At 41.7% G+C, this 19,083-nt stretch overlaps 1 protein-coding gene across 4 annotated transcripts in view; it reads left to right on the top strand.

Annotated features, from left to right (window-relative positions):
- TEAD1 (TEA domain transcription factor 1) overlaps positions 1 to 19,083 on the top strand; it is a 161,505-nt gene that overhangs the window by 94,285 nt on the left and 48,137 nt on the right. The gene's annotated exons all lie outside the window — the stretch shown is intronic.

Genomic DNA, 19,083 nt, shown 5'->3' with positions numbered 1-19,083 from the left:
TTAAACTATCAGGTTTAGAAGAATGTGACTGAAAAGAGTCACAGGCTCATTGAGCATCTTGAATTAGAAAGGACCCATAAGGACCATTGAGTCCAACTCCCTGCTCCATGCAGGACTGCCTAAAATTAAACCATATGAGTTGAAGTAAATAACAGCACAAGTACCACAGAGTCGCTGAGTTTGGGCTGGTTCAGGGACAGGCCCATCACATAGCTTATAGTGTGCCTATCACCTGGGGCTCTCTTATAGGTGTAGATTTTTAGGTCACATGGGAAGAAAATGCTAGATATGCATCCACTCGAAAAAAAAGGATTGGTGGAAGGTTCCTATTCTCAGTGTATTTTCTGGTGCATTAGTCAGTTTTTAGTGCCTCAACGTGGAACATTATTTGGAGTTAGCTTTAAATCTGAGAGGTATTTTCTTGCTTAATATTTAAACTTTGCTTTGTTAAGATCATCCCTCTGTGTATATGCTCACCTAGCATGTGTAAAAAAAAAATAAAAATCTCTTTATGCAACTCAGCTCTCTTCCTTCACACCACATGCTGCAGCACTCCTGCCTGTGCCCACGAAGCAGCCCCTGCCCCCCTGTGCTGCTCTCCCCACCTCCCTTGAGCAGCCCCTTTTCCTCCCACCCACAGTGGGTATGTTCAGTGTGCTCTTCCCCTGTGAGTGTAATGCAGTACTAGAGCTGGCCTGCAAACCTCTCCACATACAACACCCTCAGTCCTCTAGATTACAGCCTCTGAAGCACGTGAGAGGCATTTTACTGTGATTTGTAGGAAATGGGTTTGTCAATAGCAGGTAGGTTGAGCCGCTTTGGAAACAGTCTGTACCCATAATACAGATATTGCTGTATTAATAGAGAATGCCAGCCATCATCAGCTTTGATCACTTTATTCACTTGTTACACCCCTTTTCACTGCCCTATCCCTTTTGTCTACATCTCTCCAAATTGCAATGTTGTCACAACATAGATCATTCATTCCTTCAGCATCTGGCTCTTAGAGGGTACTGCCAAGAAGAAACAATGCAGCAGTTGTTGCCCTGCTTTAATTTTTATGAATTGTTCAATGTCCTGAGCTCCCACTGATTTCAGTCCACTAGTGGGAATTGAGGGCATTCAGAGATTGCTGGGAGACTTGGTCTTTGCATCATGTACATGCTGATTGCAATGTCTCCACTTCGTTGTAACTTCTTCACAAATCAATCTTTCCAATCTACTAGTAATTTACTGCTCTTCCAGATGCCTTCAGCATGCTGGTATTTTATTTATTTTTTTTTTAAGTGAACCTTTCATTTGTGTTGCAGGTTGGGTGGGTTGATAAAGGAAAAATGGGAAAATCTTGACCAAATAAAGTCTTCTAGAAATGTATCCATTTCTTTTGAAATGGGTCCATTTCTCTGTTTTTATGCACTGACCTACATTTGCATGAGACTGTTCCTAGATGAAGTAGCATAGTTTCTTTGTTCCTGAAAGAAGTGTTGGGTGTTTACACTTGAGGCCTGTTCCTGCTTGGCTCAATAGGTATTTGTGCCCTATTGGAGGTAAGCGTATACCATCTTTTTGTTTAGAGTACTCTTCTTGGGAGTACAAGAGACGTTATGTTTCCATAGGTCCCTTTAAGATTATGATCCTTCAAATAGCTGATTTTGTGCAGAAGGGTTATTATTTCTTGATAACCTCACCCACTGGTTAGGTCAAATTTAATGTTATTGTATGTATTGGATTTTATGTTGTAGAAAGCAATGCTGAGCTTAGGGGCCAGTGATTTCTCCTAAGCCCAGTACTGTATGCTAGATGGTTTTACTTTCCACACTGTAGTAAAAGGAAAATACATTTATATGAAAGGAAACAGGGGTTTTAAAGTGTATTTTTTTTTAATGACAGCAATTAACTCCAGTATTTAGAATCAAGCTCTTCATTATACCTCAAGATGCCACTGACAGCAACTTCCAAGAAACCTTTCAAATTCTAAGGAATAAGGTTGACTTTAAGGGGGCTTAAGAATAGGGATTAAGTATGCCTAGTCTATATAATTTGCAGTGGTTTTAAAATTCTCAAATTAAAATGAATTATAATAGTTCATATAACTTTTGCAATTTACTCATTCCTAAAGCCAGATAAATATTTATTTAAAGTTATAAGGTCAACAGTTTTACTATCTCAATCTCCTCACCCATAAACCTTTTGGCATTGTAAAATATTAATAATTTCTATTTAATCCTAAACTATTTTAAACCCAGGTTAGTAAGAGGTATGTATTGAGCATGTGAACCATCAGCTAAAAAAAGACCACATGTAGGAACTGGATTTGAATTTGTTATTTTGTCCATTAATGTCTCCAGCCTAAAGGTTTCAGGTTTCTGTTATCTTCTCTGCTCGAGCACAGCCATAAAACTACAAGCTTAGAAGAGAAAATTTTTTAAGGAGGAAAACTTGATCCACTTTAGTCTCTATTGTTCTTTTCCTGATGTTCTTTACCGCTTACTACAAGGATAGAGGATCTAGATGACTGAGATGAGTTTTCTTCACTCACAGTTTGCAATAATGTTCAGATGTCATAAGCAGCTGAGCTTTGAATTCAAATTTGAATACAACTGTGAAACAGGACTCTCTCCTTTCAACTTTTCTTTTGTCCACAGCTCCAAAGCAGTCCACAGATGTCTGGCTGTCAATTCTCCCAGGTCACTTCTGCAAATGCTTTGCTCAGTCTTAACTGCACTGGAGAGAGAAGTGATATTCTTAGGAAATGTAAAACAGGGAAGTGGATAGATGGGAGAGAGACCCTATGAGCATCTTGTTGGGGAAAGGCTGAGCACAGCCTTTGGGAGGCGAGGCACCAGAATCCATGCAAAAGCTCCTTGTTGGGACCAGAGCCATAGGAACCTAGGCCTCTTTGTTCTGCTGCTTGCTGAAGTACTTGTTCAAACCTACTGCTGGCAGCAACACCAGGGCAACTCGTAATTTAAGAGATCATGCTGGCAGGATGGACTGTGGGCAGAGGAAAACAGTTGGCAGCTCTTCAGCAAAGGCAGAGACTAAGAAAAGGCCTTTTCAAGTGAGAGACCTTGATCCTGCTTCAGCATGCATGGTCCATGCCTTCCCTGTGCAGCCTGTGTATGTGCACCACCAAGCACCTGCCTGGTGCACGTAGATAGGTCTGACTGCCTTCTCTCTTGTGCAAACACCTGGCTATATACAGCTCTCTCTCCACAGGCAGGCAGGGGCCTTTGGGAGTCTTGCTTGGGAAGGTACAGAAGGAAGACAGACCAAGATTTTATTTCTGTGGAGATTCACTTTCTCAGATGCACAGATGTATTTCCAGTGCTCAAGAGAATCAGCAAATAATTCAGACATAAAAGTTTGTGAAAAAATTTTTAGAGCTGCTGAGGCTGATAACCTCATATTCACACTTGAAAGATCTTAGTTGTACACGTAGAAGTGTCTGACATCTTCACTTTTTTTTTTTTTAATCTGGAGAATGAAAAAGAGCCTTTTGTCCAGGTAAGAATGGGAAAAGATGCAAACAAAAGCCTACCCATAATGGCAGATGTTACAATAGAAAATAAATACTAGGATGGAAAGATCTGAGTTACTGAATTAAAAAAACTTTTATAAATTGGCTGACATTTTAATTGAAGTCTTTAATCTCATGGAAATGAAAAGATGAAGGAGAGGCCAGAGTGATTGTTTTCAAAGCAATGTAATGACACTTTTGTTTTCAATGTATTAACTTAGGTTTTTAACAAAACTGGAGTATCAAGCACTGGCAGGTGCAGTGGGCACACTGAATGAGTTTCTTCAGCTAGAAGTGAGTGCCGTGAAAACTCAGGCGGTTCAGCTTTAATCATGATACTACAGCAAGTCAATTTTTTGCCCTGTATAGATTTGAAAAGGTGTTTGTCCATATTGACTTAAGTTTATGGAAATAATTGCCTTGGCTGTTTTCTCTTTCATCAAATGTGCACCCTCTGCACCTTGAGTCTTCAGCTATTTGCAGCAGTTGCTGCAGCAGAGATTCATTTCTTGTGAAGTGTTAATGTGGAACATGACAGTGAGGGACCATTTTTATTACTCAGATCTATGTTTCTTTCAGAAAATGCTATAGCATAACTGCAAGCCAAGTGTCTGTGATTAAGAAAACATAGTTTCAGGGATTTGCTTTAATGCTTCTAAGAGTGTCTGTCCTTTTGATATCTGAGGCTTATGTTGTATATACTCTCTTTGGGAGCACCATAAGAAAGATTTGAAGACATGGAAACTATTTCTTGAGATAATGGACAAAAACTTATGTGATAACAGTGGCATACAGTTATTTTGATTGCCATTGGCATGGTGCTCTCCTCAGCCTTCGTTCTGCCAAAGGTACCTCAGAAATGGGTACTGCTTTGTGCCTCTCACCCTGCAGAAGTGGGGATGTTCTCCAGCTGGAGTGAGGTATAGTAACATCTCCCTGTCTCTTTAATAGACTTTTTGTCATTCTGGGTTTTGAGCAAAACTGATTTTCTTGCTCCCACTCAAGATCTTATTGCTGGTGTGCTTCCAGATGTGAAACAGAAAGGACAGCTCTGCTTTGGACTCACCTCCCATTTATTTTTCCATGTTCAGCAAAAGATTCACGTTAACATCATTTAACAGAAGACCTGCTTTGAGGTGTTTTGTGCCTTTCACTATAAATAAAATTCAGTGGGAACCATACAGCACGAGCCCTCTTATGGCTCCACATCTATCTTCTTTTTGGCACCATTGTGTTGGATCTTTGCATAAATTCTGTGATTCCTTTTTTTAAAACAAGTCCAGTTGGGAACAAATACTTGCTCCCTTGCATAAGATTTTCTATCTTTAATTGTCCTACCGTTCTCCCAGTAAGAGTTAGAAAGGTCGTTAATTGCAAGGCATTCTTTATCACCCATTCCCACTTGCAAGCCTCATGCTTGAGCATACAGCAAGTGCAGACAGCCATGAGATTGTTTTGCTTCAGGCTTGCTGAAGCTGTCCTGAAGGTGACCTTTGCCGTTGAATGTCCTTTTGGTGTGTGGTTGCCATCTGCCACACTGCTAGATAGGAGGAAGCTGTCCCTGCTGCTCACTGGTGTCCATACAGTGGGATGGGTCCCTCAGCTGTATGCTGCTGTGGCAAGCTGTATTTAAAGGTATAGGAGAAACTTGAACATGTTTTTCCTTTTATCTTCTGTGTCCCTTTTAAATCTCCATTTTTACTTTGATAGCTGTTCTGAGAAAAGTTTTGGCAGCAGTTCTTCCACTCCTTTGACTGGATCTCTGCAAGTCAAATGTTTATGTTTGGCAGAGCCAGGATTTCTCCCTGAGGGGGTGCAGCCTGCACTAGGGATGCTGCCCCCAGTATTACTGTTGACATCGTATCATCAGCATTAGGCTTTCCTGCATCAGCAGTACAGCCTCCCATCTGGCTTTAAAAGTAAGGAAAGGAAAAGGGAAAAAAAAGGTCTGTTAAGTCCAGGCAAGGTGGCCACACATGTTTTAATGACAGATACTTTTTAAAGCTTGTTGGCGTTTGGGTGATAATGTACTTTAGTATAGTAGGGGAAATGAGAAACTTCACACGTGGCATCTGGAAATCCTTGTGGCTCACTACCCTCCTTGACAGCAATAATGTGGCTATAAATTTCCCCCAACAGAAAACATATAACTGCATCAGCCATAACAGAAACAACCTTTCATTTTCTTTTAAATGGATGTGTTGTTTTAAATCTCAGCTTTTTAATAGCTTCATATAAACATTTGTGAGCCTCTGAGGTAAGTAAGTAAGTATATTTTTACTTCTTGCTCCTATGTCACAGAATCATAGAATTATTCAGGTTGAAAAAAATCCTTAACATCTTCTAGTCCAACAGTTAACCTAACACTACCAAGTCCACCTGTCCTTATGGAAAATCAGTCTATGGCTCAATTTAGTGTCTGGAGGGGTGAGTACATTCATATACATCTTAAAAGATGAAAGGGATGGCACTCTTGCAAGCACTCTTCGTAAATTTCTGCAGAACTAATTTGATCTCTTTGTGCACATGTTATAGCTGTGCCTGGTGTTGGGTGGAATTTCTTTGGCTGACCCAATGACCATTTCTTAAAAACCTCTTATGTGCTAAATTGTTGATACTGGTGCAATTGCCAGGTTTGGGATGGATTTGCTAGTTGCTTCAGTGAAAATGTCTTCATGACCAATACATGTACTATAGAAAGATCAAATTAACGTGCTTCAGAGTTTGTAAAACTAAGAAATTTGGTGCCAGGTGGACTCAGCAGAAGTTCAGTTAAGTTGTAGTATTCTGTGCACTGCCTGTGTTTCCAGCAAAACACCAGATTGGTATTTCTGTGCTTGCATGGGCAGAAACTTGTGAATTAGGAAGGGGGATGCTGATCTCACTGCCACTGATCTGAAATAGCCTTTTGCTCAGGGACTCATCTGAATTCAGCCAGAAAGTTGAAAGCAACTATACAGTATTTAGTGCTTTAAAACCCTTTTTTGTTTGACGGTCTCAGCTGTGCACCAGAGATGCTCAGGACCACTCCCTCACTCAATACTGCAGTTCTCTATGTGCCAGGGTGCATCCATGTGGCCACTAGCCAAGTTAGAAGTAAGATGCAGGAGTCTTGTTCAGGGCTTTGCCCATTAGGAAGTAGCACCTGTGAAATAACATTTTATGGTGTGAGACAGCCTGTGTGTTCATTGGGGTAGAGTCTGGAGGATATGAACTGGGCAGAAGGCAGTGATCTTTAAAGGTGAACCAATCTGGGATGGAGGATTATCCTGGAAATAACTGAGGAAGGGGAAGGATTTGTATTACTTGTCCTCACTGTTTAAGGAGCAGAAGAGAGAGAGGTAGAGCGAGTGAGCTCCCATTGAAAGAGGGGGAAAAAACTTCATAAAGAGCCATCATTCAAACAAAAAGTGCAATTATTTTGTGTGCTGGAGACTACAGATTACCCTATCAGCAGGTTAGACTAAACAAATGATAAAGTCACATTAGCAAACTGAGAGTTTGGTAGGGGTAGAAATCTCTAAGTGACTTAAATAAGGGTTGAATGCAATGCCAGATCTCTCTGTATTTAAACTTTTCTTCTTCCCTACATGAGGCAGCTGTGTTCTGAGTTCCTGCCAGTGCACCCATCATGGGTCTGGTGATGTTAGCTGTAGGGACTGCATGGGGACATGTTGCTGTCCCTCCTGTCCTTTTATGCCAGCCCTGGGCTCGCAGGCCCAGGCAAGGTGTGTTGGTGCTGAGAAGCAAAGTCCTTGTGCTCCTTATGCAATGTCTTCTGTTGCTCTCAGGACTGGAAGCCACTCTCCTCTCCCAGTCCCATGTCAACAGTACTCAGCCACAAAAAACCTGACTGTAAAGTTTCTCTCCTACTGCGTCAGGCCTAAAGAAAGTGAGATTAACAATTATGTATGAAACTGTGTCTGCACTCCATTACTCATTTTTCCAAAACAAAGAAAAAGTTTTCCAAATGTATGCTTTTTTAATAAATGTTATGTAAAGTCAAGTCATAAGCTGGGAAGTGGAAGAGTTGTGATTTACTATAGAAACAAGTAAGTAGTAAAAGGATTAAAAATAGCTGTAATTTTCTTTTGGTTCTTTGGCATTTCCTATCCCTTGAAAATTATTTTTTAAAAGAGCACTCCCATCATCCAAAGCAGCCACTTTAAGTAAAATAATTTAGAACAAAAATTACAAATGTTGTGATTTTAATGCATTTGGCAGATACGTAAAGCAAAAATTTTCTTATGATTCTCCAAGACAATCCCACAGATTTTGAAAGGCACAAATGGGTGTTTGAATGATAATGAAATCAGCAACAAGGTATTTACACTACCTGGGACGTACTGTGGCCCTGCTGGAGCTGCTGGAGGCCCCAGAGCCTGGGGCAGAGGGGCAGGAAGGGTCAGTCAGGCATTTTTCACCCTAATGAATGAGTATGTGATGAGAAACACTTCCAGATTTAAGCAAATGCACTGTGGTGTGGTATGACTTGGTTGCTCAGCCCTTCATTGCTGTGTGTTGTAGCGGAGGTTCAAAACAAGCAGCGATATCTTCTGCTCTTTGACTCATCCTTGAGTTCCAGATGACATTAAGGTTTCTTTTTCTCCCCTTGGACTGGTGTCCTGGGAATCCTTCAGACTTGCAAGGATATTGTTCTCCTCCACTTTAGCTCGAACATCAGTGACACAGATGGGATCAGCAGGGAGGCAGGAATGGGCCCTTATCTGGACAGGTTTGTATCACATCTGGACATATGGACAGGTCTTTCTTTAGGCTAAAAAAGAGATAAAGGAGTCCCAATTTTAAGCATGTTTTGAGACTGGGTTTGCAATAAATGACTTTCCCTATAGCTGAAGTATCTTGTGGGTTTGTAACTAGAGCGAAGTATTTCTTGTACTGTAGCTAGAGCTACATTGTTAGCTATAAAATCTCTGCAAAATGTTACTTTGTGCTTGTGAAATAACTTGGAAACCAAGGTTAGTGTTGGATGTATCCCAGGCTCTTTCATATGCCGGTCAAATGCTTTTTCACTTGGCCCATCTGCTGTCAGAAGCTGTCATCTAACACAAACTGAGTGCAAATACCCTGGACATAATGCAAATTTAAATACCTCTTTGCACCTGCTGTGAAAATGAAGCATCTTAACTGCATGGGACACAGACACCAAATAATTCATAAGCTAAATAAACAGTTTTTGCAAAGAGGAGCATGAAATGCCAGCACAGGGTCTGCAGAGCTGAAAATTAAGGCAGCTCACAGGGTCCTCCCTCACCTGCAGATGAATGCCCCCTCCTCGGGAGCCGCTATGGTGGGACCCTATCCCTGGCTGCAAGCTCTGGCATGGACTCGTTTCAGACAGCTTCTGGGTCTGGCTGGAACCCCCATCGCAGAGTCACAGAAGTGACCTGCTCTCTTAAAATCTCATTATAGTAAATGCTGAGTTGAGAAATCATGTCACAGCTTTTCCCATTTGTAATGTCATCAGTGGAAGAAATTTACCTTCTTAATGCCTCAGCTTTGCTTTCTATTAATGCTGCTAAATGGCATAGTGGAATGTGTCACCAGTCTGACTGCAGTCCACTGTTAGACCTGGCAAGCAGTTCAAAAACAAATTTGGCAGTACACATACATGTTTTTGAAAATGTGCTGGATTTTCTGGAGGCCACTTGCTGTCTGCAGATTGGATGTGTGAGCTTTGCAAAGAGGGGAGACTTCCACTATTTTTACAAATCTTGTGTGACGGACAAAGCTTGGTTGCTCCCTGCAGAAGTGAGAGGAGATGGTCCATGGATGTTTCTGGAGTTTCCACATCTCTTGGCCTACTTGTGTGCACTGCCTTGTTCATACAGATTTCTTTCAAAGTTATCTTGTATAAACAGTATTATGCTATTCTCTAAGGTGAGTCTTTAATTATATTTCTTTGTGCAGCCATTTCTGAGTCTTTTAAATACTCTAACTGTGTGCAATATGAATCTAGTCAAAAGAAGCATGAAGGGTTTTGAGCATCTGCCTCTTACATTCTTGAGCCACAGGCTCATACTCAGAACCTCAGTAAAGCATCAAGACACAATTTAAAATAATATTTTTGGCTTTTTTATCATTTGTCTCAACTTTTTTTGGTTATATGCAGCTTAGAAAGATGTAAGCATTAGAGTATACATACAGTTTGAAGTGGTTCACACATCATAGTTGTGTAATGCTTTTATATTAAACATGTGGAGAGAGGATATTGTTGTTGTGATAGTTAGAGTGGATTTCTGAAAGAATAAACAATAGAAAGCAAACTGGCATCCAAAATTCCTCCTCTGCAAATGAGCATTACTTAAACAATCTATTTCCTTTAAAAATGAATTTCATTTTGCCTAAAAGAGCAAACAGAACTGAAGCCACCTACTGAGAAACTCTTATTTTGCTAATTTTTATCTATTCTAATGCAAATAGTGGTTTTAATCCCCTTAACTCATCCATCATGCATGACAGGTCAGCCAGCCCAATTGTCTGTGTATTTGAAGTATTCCTGTCCAAATCAGACTTTCTGTCAGTAGCACTGGGCAAGAGTCTTCTCCTTTCTGAACTGCTTATAGAGCTGAAAAATGGCAGCTACCTTGGAAAACAACACAGCAATTGCATATGCATGTGGAAGTCACATGGGATCTTCACAGATAGGTTACCAAGAGTTCCTATCATAGCAGGGCAAAAAAAAAAAAAAAGAATGTCAGATTAAGGACATCTAGGTTTTTGTATAATCTACTAAACATCTGTAGCTGATCTAGAGAGATGGCAAAGGTCAAGTTTGGGGATTTTTTTTTCCCTGTGGGGTTTTTTTTTGTATATTCTGAACCCTGAAATTGCTGTTTGTTTTGAAATGCATTTTTAGCTGCAGTAAAATACAGTTTATAGTAAGCAGAAAATAATATAATTACAAGTGAGCAAAAAAAAATTTCCATATATTTTTGTAACATTTAAATTTTAATTAAATGTGGCTTAGAGTAAATTATAAAACCTTCTTTTCTTGAGACAACTGACACAGACAAAATATTAATTAATGAATATTCAGAGAGATTTCTGGATCGCTCTTCTCTCTTTGAAATATGTTCTGTCTGTTTTTTTAAAAACGCAGAAGAAGAAAATTAATAAACATTGCTTATGTGGAATATTTCCCAGTATGAAGAGCTGCCAAACAGAATCCAATGCATTGCATTAGTGTCAATGAAGACTTCTGAACCAGATGTGTCTATGAGTCTTCTTTGTTGTTTTCTTTACAGTGAAGCTGGAATGAAACCCAAAAGGTTAAGACTTGACACGAGGAGAATAACTTTCCATGCTACTATTAGGTCATTGCCCCTTAGCTCTATAAATTAAATTACAGTATTGCTTCAGTCGTATTGCTGGGATCGTTTTCATGTTGTTGGTGTTAATACACAAAAAGTTATTTTCTTTGGAAGTATCACAATGATACAACTTCAGTGAGTCATTGTAATTGTTCGCTCATTAGCATCCAGTGGGATTATTTCTGTTATTTTGTTACTTGGATCTTTTCTCTGTCCTCTTGGGCAACCCAGTTACAGTACACTTTGCAAGTAGTTAATATGTATATAATAATACTTAAGTGGCTTATTGTAATCTTGTGTGTGTGTGTGTCTGCATACACACACACAGCACCCGGGCAGCCCTTACAGCTCATTTTAGGAACCCTGTGGTTTTTGCCTCCTCCTGGCCCTGGCCTGGGATGGCCACTTTTGGGCGTCCCTACCTAATTTCAGAGCCAGAGCCTTGGCTCTTGAAGGACTCCGTGCATTGTTAGGCAACAAGCTCCAGCAGGTCTGAAACACTCAGTTATTTGTCCCCCCATCTCATTCCCTGGGGGACTGTGGGGACCTGCCTGTGTTCTTGGCTGGGTGGCCCTGGCCTCCCAGCATATCCCCATACAGGGAGCTGAAAATGCTGTGTTTGAGGCAGGTTTGAGGCTGATTATTTTCGCTACAAAGCAAGGGAAAAGCAGCTCGTGTTCTCTTCCACAGGGCCAGAATAGTTCTCTTCTGCCTTATATTCCCATTATTAAAGGCTGCCTAAACTGAGACAGGTTTGCAGATTTGTGATAGGAAACAGTAAATTCCCTCAATTAGGGTCTCCCCTGTTTACTTCAAGGCATTACATATTCTGCTGCTTAAAGAGGGAAAAAAAAAAAAAGAAAAGAAAAGAAAAAGTGAAGGGGAATCAAGGGAGTGTTTGCATTGGCTGACTTGGCAATTAAAAATACATAAGAAAAAGAATTGCCATGAACTTCCCCAAAGGGCTATAATAAATGACATGCTGCTGCATAACTAGTAGGTAAAGTGTGCTCTAAGGTTTTGAACGACATTACTGTGTTTTTTTGTAGGGTTATTGGTTGGGTTTTTGTTTTGGTTTGTTTTGTGTTTTGTTGTGTTGTGTTTTTTTTTTCAGAATCCTAACAGTTGGAATACAAATAGGCTTATGTTTCTGTAATTGTGGTAAACATATTTTTTAAATTGCTGTTTGATCAACTGTAAATATTACCGGTTCAGAGGTTAAATGCTGTTGTTGGAGTCATTCAGGGAAATCCAGCAGAAGTGTAAATATGGCAGAAAAAGCTAAACAATATGGCAAAGGAATATTTGCTGACTTAAGACTGCAGGATCAACACCAATATTTTTCCAGTGATGCTAAACCTCTTGTAACTGCTAAATTGGATTTGTAGTTGAATGAAGTATCAGCTGCTGTTGGACAAGCCCATAAAGGCTGGACGGCTGGCCTTTTGTAGGCAGGGCTTAAAGGACGATTGATATGTTTTAGCACTTTTGGGATTATTGTGATTAGGAGGAAGCCATTCTGAATGATAGAGAAAAGGGTGTAAAAAACACAGTCCACAGCTGGTAAGCAGCATGTGTTTGCTATAAGGAGAGGTCACGACTAGTTATCCTGCTGGTTCTGGCATTGATTGACAGTCAAGAAAACTTGATATTATGAAGCAGACTCTTCTCCCCTCCCCTCTTCTTTTTTTTTTTCCTTAAAGGAATGATGTGTCTGTTGTTTAAAGCCAACGTATTTTCAAAATCTGGAACCCTTGCCAGTTGCAAGATAAATGTTCAGAGACACAGCTGCAAATTTGGAGTTGTTAAAATATCATCTAGAAATTAGTATTCAATCCATATCTGTGAGACGAGTAAATAGGAGTTACAGAATTAGCTCTGGTGTTTCTGTGTTTGCCTTTTTCATATGTGTTAGTATTAAGTAAAACCCTCTTTGCCATATAGTTGAAAATTTGTGCTAAGTATGTGGAAATTTCAAGTTTGCTGGACTTGTTAACTATTACGTCTCTGGCATATCCAAGATATTTAGTGAGGAATAATATGTGTAAAAATATTTTACCATCCAGAAAACAGTTTTATCATCTTATTTCTATTAAACACCTGCCCCAGAAAACATGTAGGCTATTTCATCTTATCTCCACTGCCCACTTGGAAGCGTAGTGCTTCTTTCCCCCCCCCTTTTTTTTTTTAATGTGAGCAGCCATCCGAAAGCTCGCAAATGCACATTTAAATAGTTGGATCTCTGACTCTTTTTAGTGGGGCTGTACCTCTTTCAAAATTTGAGTTTAGCATACCACACAGGAAAGAACACAAGCTTGCCAACTCCCGCTGAGCGTTTTTTCAAGCCTGTGAAAAGAATGAATTATTCAGCAGTAAGCATGCTTACAGCTGGCCATTTGGGAGCTTTGATGTGCGAATCAGGCGGTTGCATGAATGCCCTTATTGTCATGTTATGTGTACACAGTGTGTGAATTATTGAAAATAGTGAGGCCTGAGCCTCATCTGGTAGAGATTACAGTGCAGGCATGCTGGGTGAAGGTCTGTAATTGAAAATCCCCAGATGCTGTTTATTTGGCCTATGTCACGTGGCCTTCTGCAGAAAGCTTGTCTGAACAAAATGCTGCCCGCCTGGGAAGCGCCTCCCAGCCCCCTCCGAAGCCCTCGCAAAACCCAGTGTGCGGATGACTTAAACACCTGCCCATAATATTTTTAAAAGCTTAAATTAGATTTGCCTATAACGTTTAAATAGAGGATGCCTTACTTAGGGGTTTAAACTGCTTAGCCAGTTGTTGACTTGCAGAGCTCTTTTATCTACAAGAGGCTTTTTGTTAGCCAATTTAGCTTTAAAGCATCTTCGGAAAGTGGCTCCAGGAAATTTTAGGCGAGCTCTCCCAAAGCTGGATATTCTGCTGGTAAAACGGAGCAGGAGAGTGCTGGGGCTGACTGCTGTGGTGGAGGGGATCTTCCTCCATGGGCTGCGAGCCCAGCTGCCCAAGGGCTCCGTGTCCACCTTCTGACTGAGAAAAATGTTCAAACCAGCCTGTACCAAACGATCGTGTCTGTGCATGGACCCCCATGGCATGGGGTGGGATCTGGATCTGGCCTGTGCTCAGCAACAAGACAAAGGGCTCAGTGCTGCTCATGACACAGGCGCTGTCCCAGGAGCATGCTCGCCTGAAGGGCAGAGGGTTCCTCAGCAGACTCCTCACCAAGCAAAATTCCTGCTAGCTCTCCAAATTTGGCCCTTGGGCACACGTGTGACACTTTGTGATCACCAGGCTGTCGGAACCAGAAATGGAGTTTACCAAAATGATCTGAAAAGCTTTGCTGTGGTGAAAATATGGCCAGGAGCAGGATTTGGGAGATAAAATGTTTGTACAGGTCTCTCCCCAGACTATGCTAAGGATGTGAAATACCTATTTCAAGCCACAGTCTCATAGGATCTGGAGAAATTCATAGTATGCCATTATCTGAAAATAATAGGCTTTTCTGCTTGGTCGTTACTTGAATTACTTTGTTGAGTATGAAAACTTTTTAAAATTAGCTTTTCATCTTCAAATTGCTAACCAGCTTGATTTCCCACACTTGCCTATTTTTATCACATTCGGATGGTGCCTGTTACTGGGAGCTGGGAGGGCGGAGGTTCAATTTGTGTCATTAATGTTCTAAATAAAGACGCCAGCCCGCCATGCAGCCGGCGGCTCTGCAGGGACGTGATGCACCGGCTCACTGCCCCCTTGCCAGCGGGAACCGGGTTTGAGCAGCAATGCTTGTGGCCCGGAAGCGGGGAAAGGGACCTGCCATGGGTTAGGGGCATGTCCACAGCTCATGAAGTCCCTGCTAGAGTTGCCTGTGGTGGCCTGACAGATCCCGTGCAGAGGTGGCAGTGCTGGTTTTGGCCCGTGAAGGGGTTACCTGTTATGCCCTCTTCACCCTGGGTGTGATTTTCACTATGCTGGGCAAGTGGGGCTGAACACCCCCTCAGCACCAAGGATGGCATCCAGCAGCCTCACGGAGACCTTTGTGAGGGCTGATGCTTGGCTGCTTTGGGCTGTTTTTGGAAATGGTGTAGTGGGGGAGGCTTCCCCACACAAGGGCCCTCTGTTAGAGCAACAACTGCCTCCCCCGGGGAGAGGCGGCTGGGAGCCTCTCCACTTTGCAGCTGCTCCTACTTATTTTAAACAAGAAGAGCAGAAATGTCAGTCTTCCATGCTGCCTGGGAGGTGTTTGGGATCACCACACATTCCCTTGTTCAGGGTGATGCTCCTCAGGGATGGGGCAGTAAGTAGGGGAGGCAGAGGGAGCCTGTGTCCCACTGGTTGGCAGGAGCAGGGCTGCCCTGGGATCCTGGCCATTCCCCTGGAGCGGCCACAGTGAAGCTTTGGCACCCCACAAAACCTCACAGGTTTTCTAGCATCTGCACCGATTTCTAGCTGAACCTCCTTTTTAATTTCTGCCATGATTAAAAAAGATGTTCTGTTGTGCAAAATGCCTCTTTCTCAACATCAGTCCAGGGAGAATTTATAGTTGGCAATTGCACTGACAGTACAGAAGGGCATAACAGATAAAGCCTGAATTTTAAAGGGGGAAAAAAACAAACCAACCACAAGAGGAAACCTATACAAAATATTTGTTATAATTCTCCCGTGATCTTTCCAAGATCCTTGGAAATGTTTCCTGAGCTGAGATGTTTTATCTGAACAGGCACCTCCTCACACCTCTCTTTGATACCTGAACCAAAACATTTGAAGTAGGAGACTGTCATAGAGGATGACAAGAAGTAGGAGCTGAACATTTACAGTTCATAAGTCTGACCTCTTTTCCTCTGCCAGGCAATTTCCCAGATATATATGACAGGGAGAGAGAAGGGAGGGCATGTATGGAAAATATTTCCACTGCTGAGTTCTTCTTAGAGAAAAACAGATCTATTTATCAAGTATTTTTCACCCTAAGGTTTCTAATGACCACTTAAAGAAGTCTGTTGAGCCTCCTTTTGTTTCAGACACTTATCATTCCCAAGAGCAGGGTTTTTAGGATTATTAAGGCTTCCTTTTTTTAAAATCCTCTATGGGTTTAGTTGATCAGGAAATAAGATCTTTTCTGTTAGTATCTGTCAGAGTCGGTAGAGAAGAACACCAGTGTTTGGTAGATAACATAAAGGCTGTTCGCTTTCAGCTGGGGCTGTCTACTGTGTATTTGTCAGGTCTTTTTATATCATTGTGGCTAGGCAGAAGGTAGTGAGCCTCAGGAGGCTACAGTATCTCCTGCTCTGGCTAAATGTGATGCATGTTTCTTTGCTGTGTTGAAAACATGGCTGTAAGGAAAATGTAAGGCTGTTGCCTCAGTTACTTCTCTTAGAGTTCCTCCTCCCTGTAAGTTAAGTCGAACTGTTCAACCGTGTTGGCTCTCTTCGAGCTAGGCTTCAGCTAGACTTCATCTTGAGGAGAAGCAGTCACTTTGGAAAACCACAGTCTTGTTTGTCATATCCCTGCTGGACTAGATAGCAGGTAGAGAAAACTCCCCCTTGATTCAAGCCAAAGCACTTCATGGTTGGACTGGGGGTCAACTGGAGACAGTACTTGACTTGAATAATGAAGTCTAGACTTTCAGTTCTTGATGTTTTTTATAAAGCTGCTTTTCCTGTCAAGTGGCTGCCTGGGAACCTGAGCTTTCCTTTAAAAATAGTTTTTAGCTCTCTTGACTGGGAAGAAAACTGTGAAACCGTGACAAGGTTTAACTCTTCCTTTTTCAGCTGTGGCTGAAGGCTGCATAGGACTGCCTTAATGGGCAAGAGGTGGCTGGAGTCACCTGTGGTGTGACCATGTATCTGAAACATCTTCAGTACAGACAGAGGGACAAGAGATGGCAACACATCCTTCACATCACCTTATAGAATCATTGACCTTGCAGAATCACGCCTATAAGGACAACCTGACAAAGACTTTTGCACACAAAAAATATTCTGGGTGCTTAATGTATGCACATAATTGAAGATATGCAGAGAAGGTATTTTCTGGAGGGAGGACATTTGCCAATTATATAAAAATGTACATTTAGAAATACAAAAATGCTCATACCTCCTATGATGCCAGTGATCACAGGAATATGATGATACCTGAATCTCACTGGATCACAGAAGGCTGCTGTTGCAGGCTACCACCCCTTCTGGCTCTCAATTGGCCAGTGGTGAAATACATCTTCCTTTTTTTTCCTTTTAATTTTTGTGCACCTCTTTACTGCCTGCTAACCTAGTATTCATTAAAGGGACACTGAAGAGGCAATCAAAGTACCTAGCAAGAAGGTTTTGGAAAACTCTTGTTCAAAGCACATTTGTTATAATGTGCCATCATTGTATATCTTTTCCTCTCCCTTTTTGTTTCCATGGACTCTGGCTCTTGACCTCTCTGTTGATTCTTTTTCCCAAACTGTGTGACATTTTTCCACTGTAGAACTTTTTCATCTAATAGTAATGAAGAGTAGAGCAGCTCCATTTCTGTCCATGCCCAACACCTGCAGGAATTTACAGTCCTGTCACTGTGAGCTAGCTGCTATTGCAGCATACATAAGGACTCAGGAGGACAGCCACTGCTATGAGAACTAATTCTCCATGTTTGAAGTTAACTGTTTGGATTATGAGAAAAAAACATGAGATACAGAGATCGAGTATTCCCTAGTTTCACCTCATGAACACGAAAGCTCTAGTTCACTGCAGATGGCAAGTACCTCACTGACAAAACAGGCTGCAGAACCTCTGTCCAGCCAAAAGACAAGGTCTTTACATGAAATTAGGTAACTAGCTGCTGCTCTGTTTGCATACGGAAATCCTTCATTTGTGAGCAAAAATGTTGCTTGTTTGTATAACTGTTTGCTCACGCAAAATTTACCTCTTGAAGCTTGTCCTGAAGAGACCTGCTGCAGAGTTACAAACCTCACATTGCCATTACAGTGGCATGTTGTGGGAAACCTGGCACACAGTCCAGATCAAAACACAAAGAGAATCAGAGAAAACACACCTCTACTCAGGACATTGATATTTCATATTCTAGTATCCATTTAGCAAACAAACCATGGAAGAGACAGGAATCTTGAGACTTTTGATACCAAGGGTGTAAAATAAGGCTCAGAGGAGGAGACAGAAGAAGGGAAACGAAGTCTAGTTTGACTAGTTGTGTGCAATCTTCCAACCAACAAGATGCCATTCAGACATATGCAAGCTACTTCAAAACTTCCCCTTCTCTCCCCACAACATCAGACTGAATGAGTTTCAGTCCCTGGCTGATACCATAACTTTCTGCACTCCCCAGCTATACACTCACCCACTTTAAAGTATCTTGGTGGGTGAACTTATTTCCTTAGCCTGTCCATTTCTGTCTTGCTGTTAAATTAGTGTTCTCATTTTCTGCACATGAGCTGCTTATCACATGTCCTGAATGCAAAGTATTCCATAACTTAGGACTTGTTGAACAAGTATATTTAAGTTATTACAACTCATGGAGAAGTTACATAATGCAGTGAAAATAAACAGGGCACCACATAACACTGTGTGATCTTCCACGTCAGCAGTATTTAGGAAGGAAATTATTTGGAAAGAAAATGTTAGTTTGTTTTAGGTAGCATAATGTGTGACTGAAGAAGAGTCATTTTAGAAACTTGGAAATACTATACATTTCCAAGAGAAACAGAGTTCTGAAAAACAAACCCCCGTGTTGATTGTCCCCACTGCAGCAGGAGCTTAGGCACCACAGGGTGACCGCTCTTGTGTGTAGAGTTAAGGGTGTGATTGATAACCTGCTGAACCAGGACAGTGATTTCCATCGGTGGAGGAGGCAGAGTGTGTCTTGGCATGAAGGACAGATTTTCCTGTCTTCCTTGTAGAATTAAAGCTTGGAGGATAGCAGGTGCAAAACCTTAACATCTGGGTGATTGGCTCTTTGGTTCAGGTGGCACACAACCTTCTCAAGAGAATCTGCTCCTTCCATCTGGGGACCAGGGGGACCAGAGGGGCAAACACCTCCCAGTGCAATTGGAAGCACAGCCAGAGGAGCCCAGAGCTTGTGTCAGCCCCCAGCATGGGGGGTTCTCCATGGTGAGATCATCCTGGGCATCACTGCTGACCAAGGAGTCATCTCTGGCTGCAAACAGCTGTAGGACTTCAGTGGGAAAACACTGAACCCATAGCCCTCTGCATAGCTTGTGTGGCACGTACAATGACTGTTAAGGAGAGGGAAG

Source organism: Apus apus, chromosome 5, assembly GCF_020740795.1.
Source record: "Apus apus isolate bApuApu2 chromosome 5, bApuApu2.pri.cur, whole genome shotgun sequence".
Taxonomy (NCBI): domain Eukaryota; kingdom Metazoa; phylum Chordata; class Aves; order Apodiformes; family Apodidae; genus Apus; species Apus apus.
This window is presented reverse-complemented; position numbering and strand designations above follow the sequence as displayed.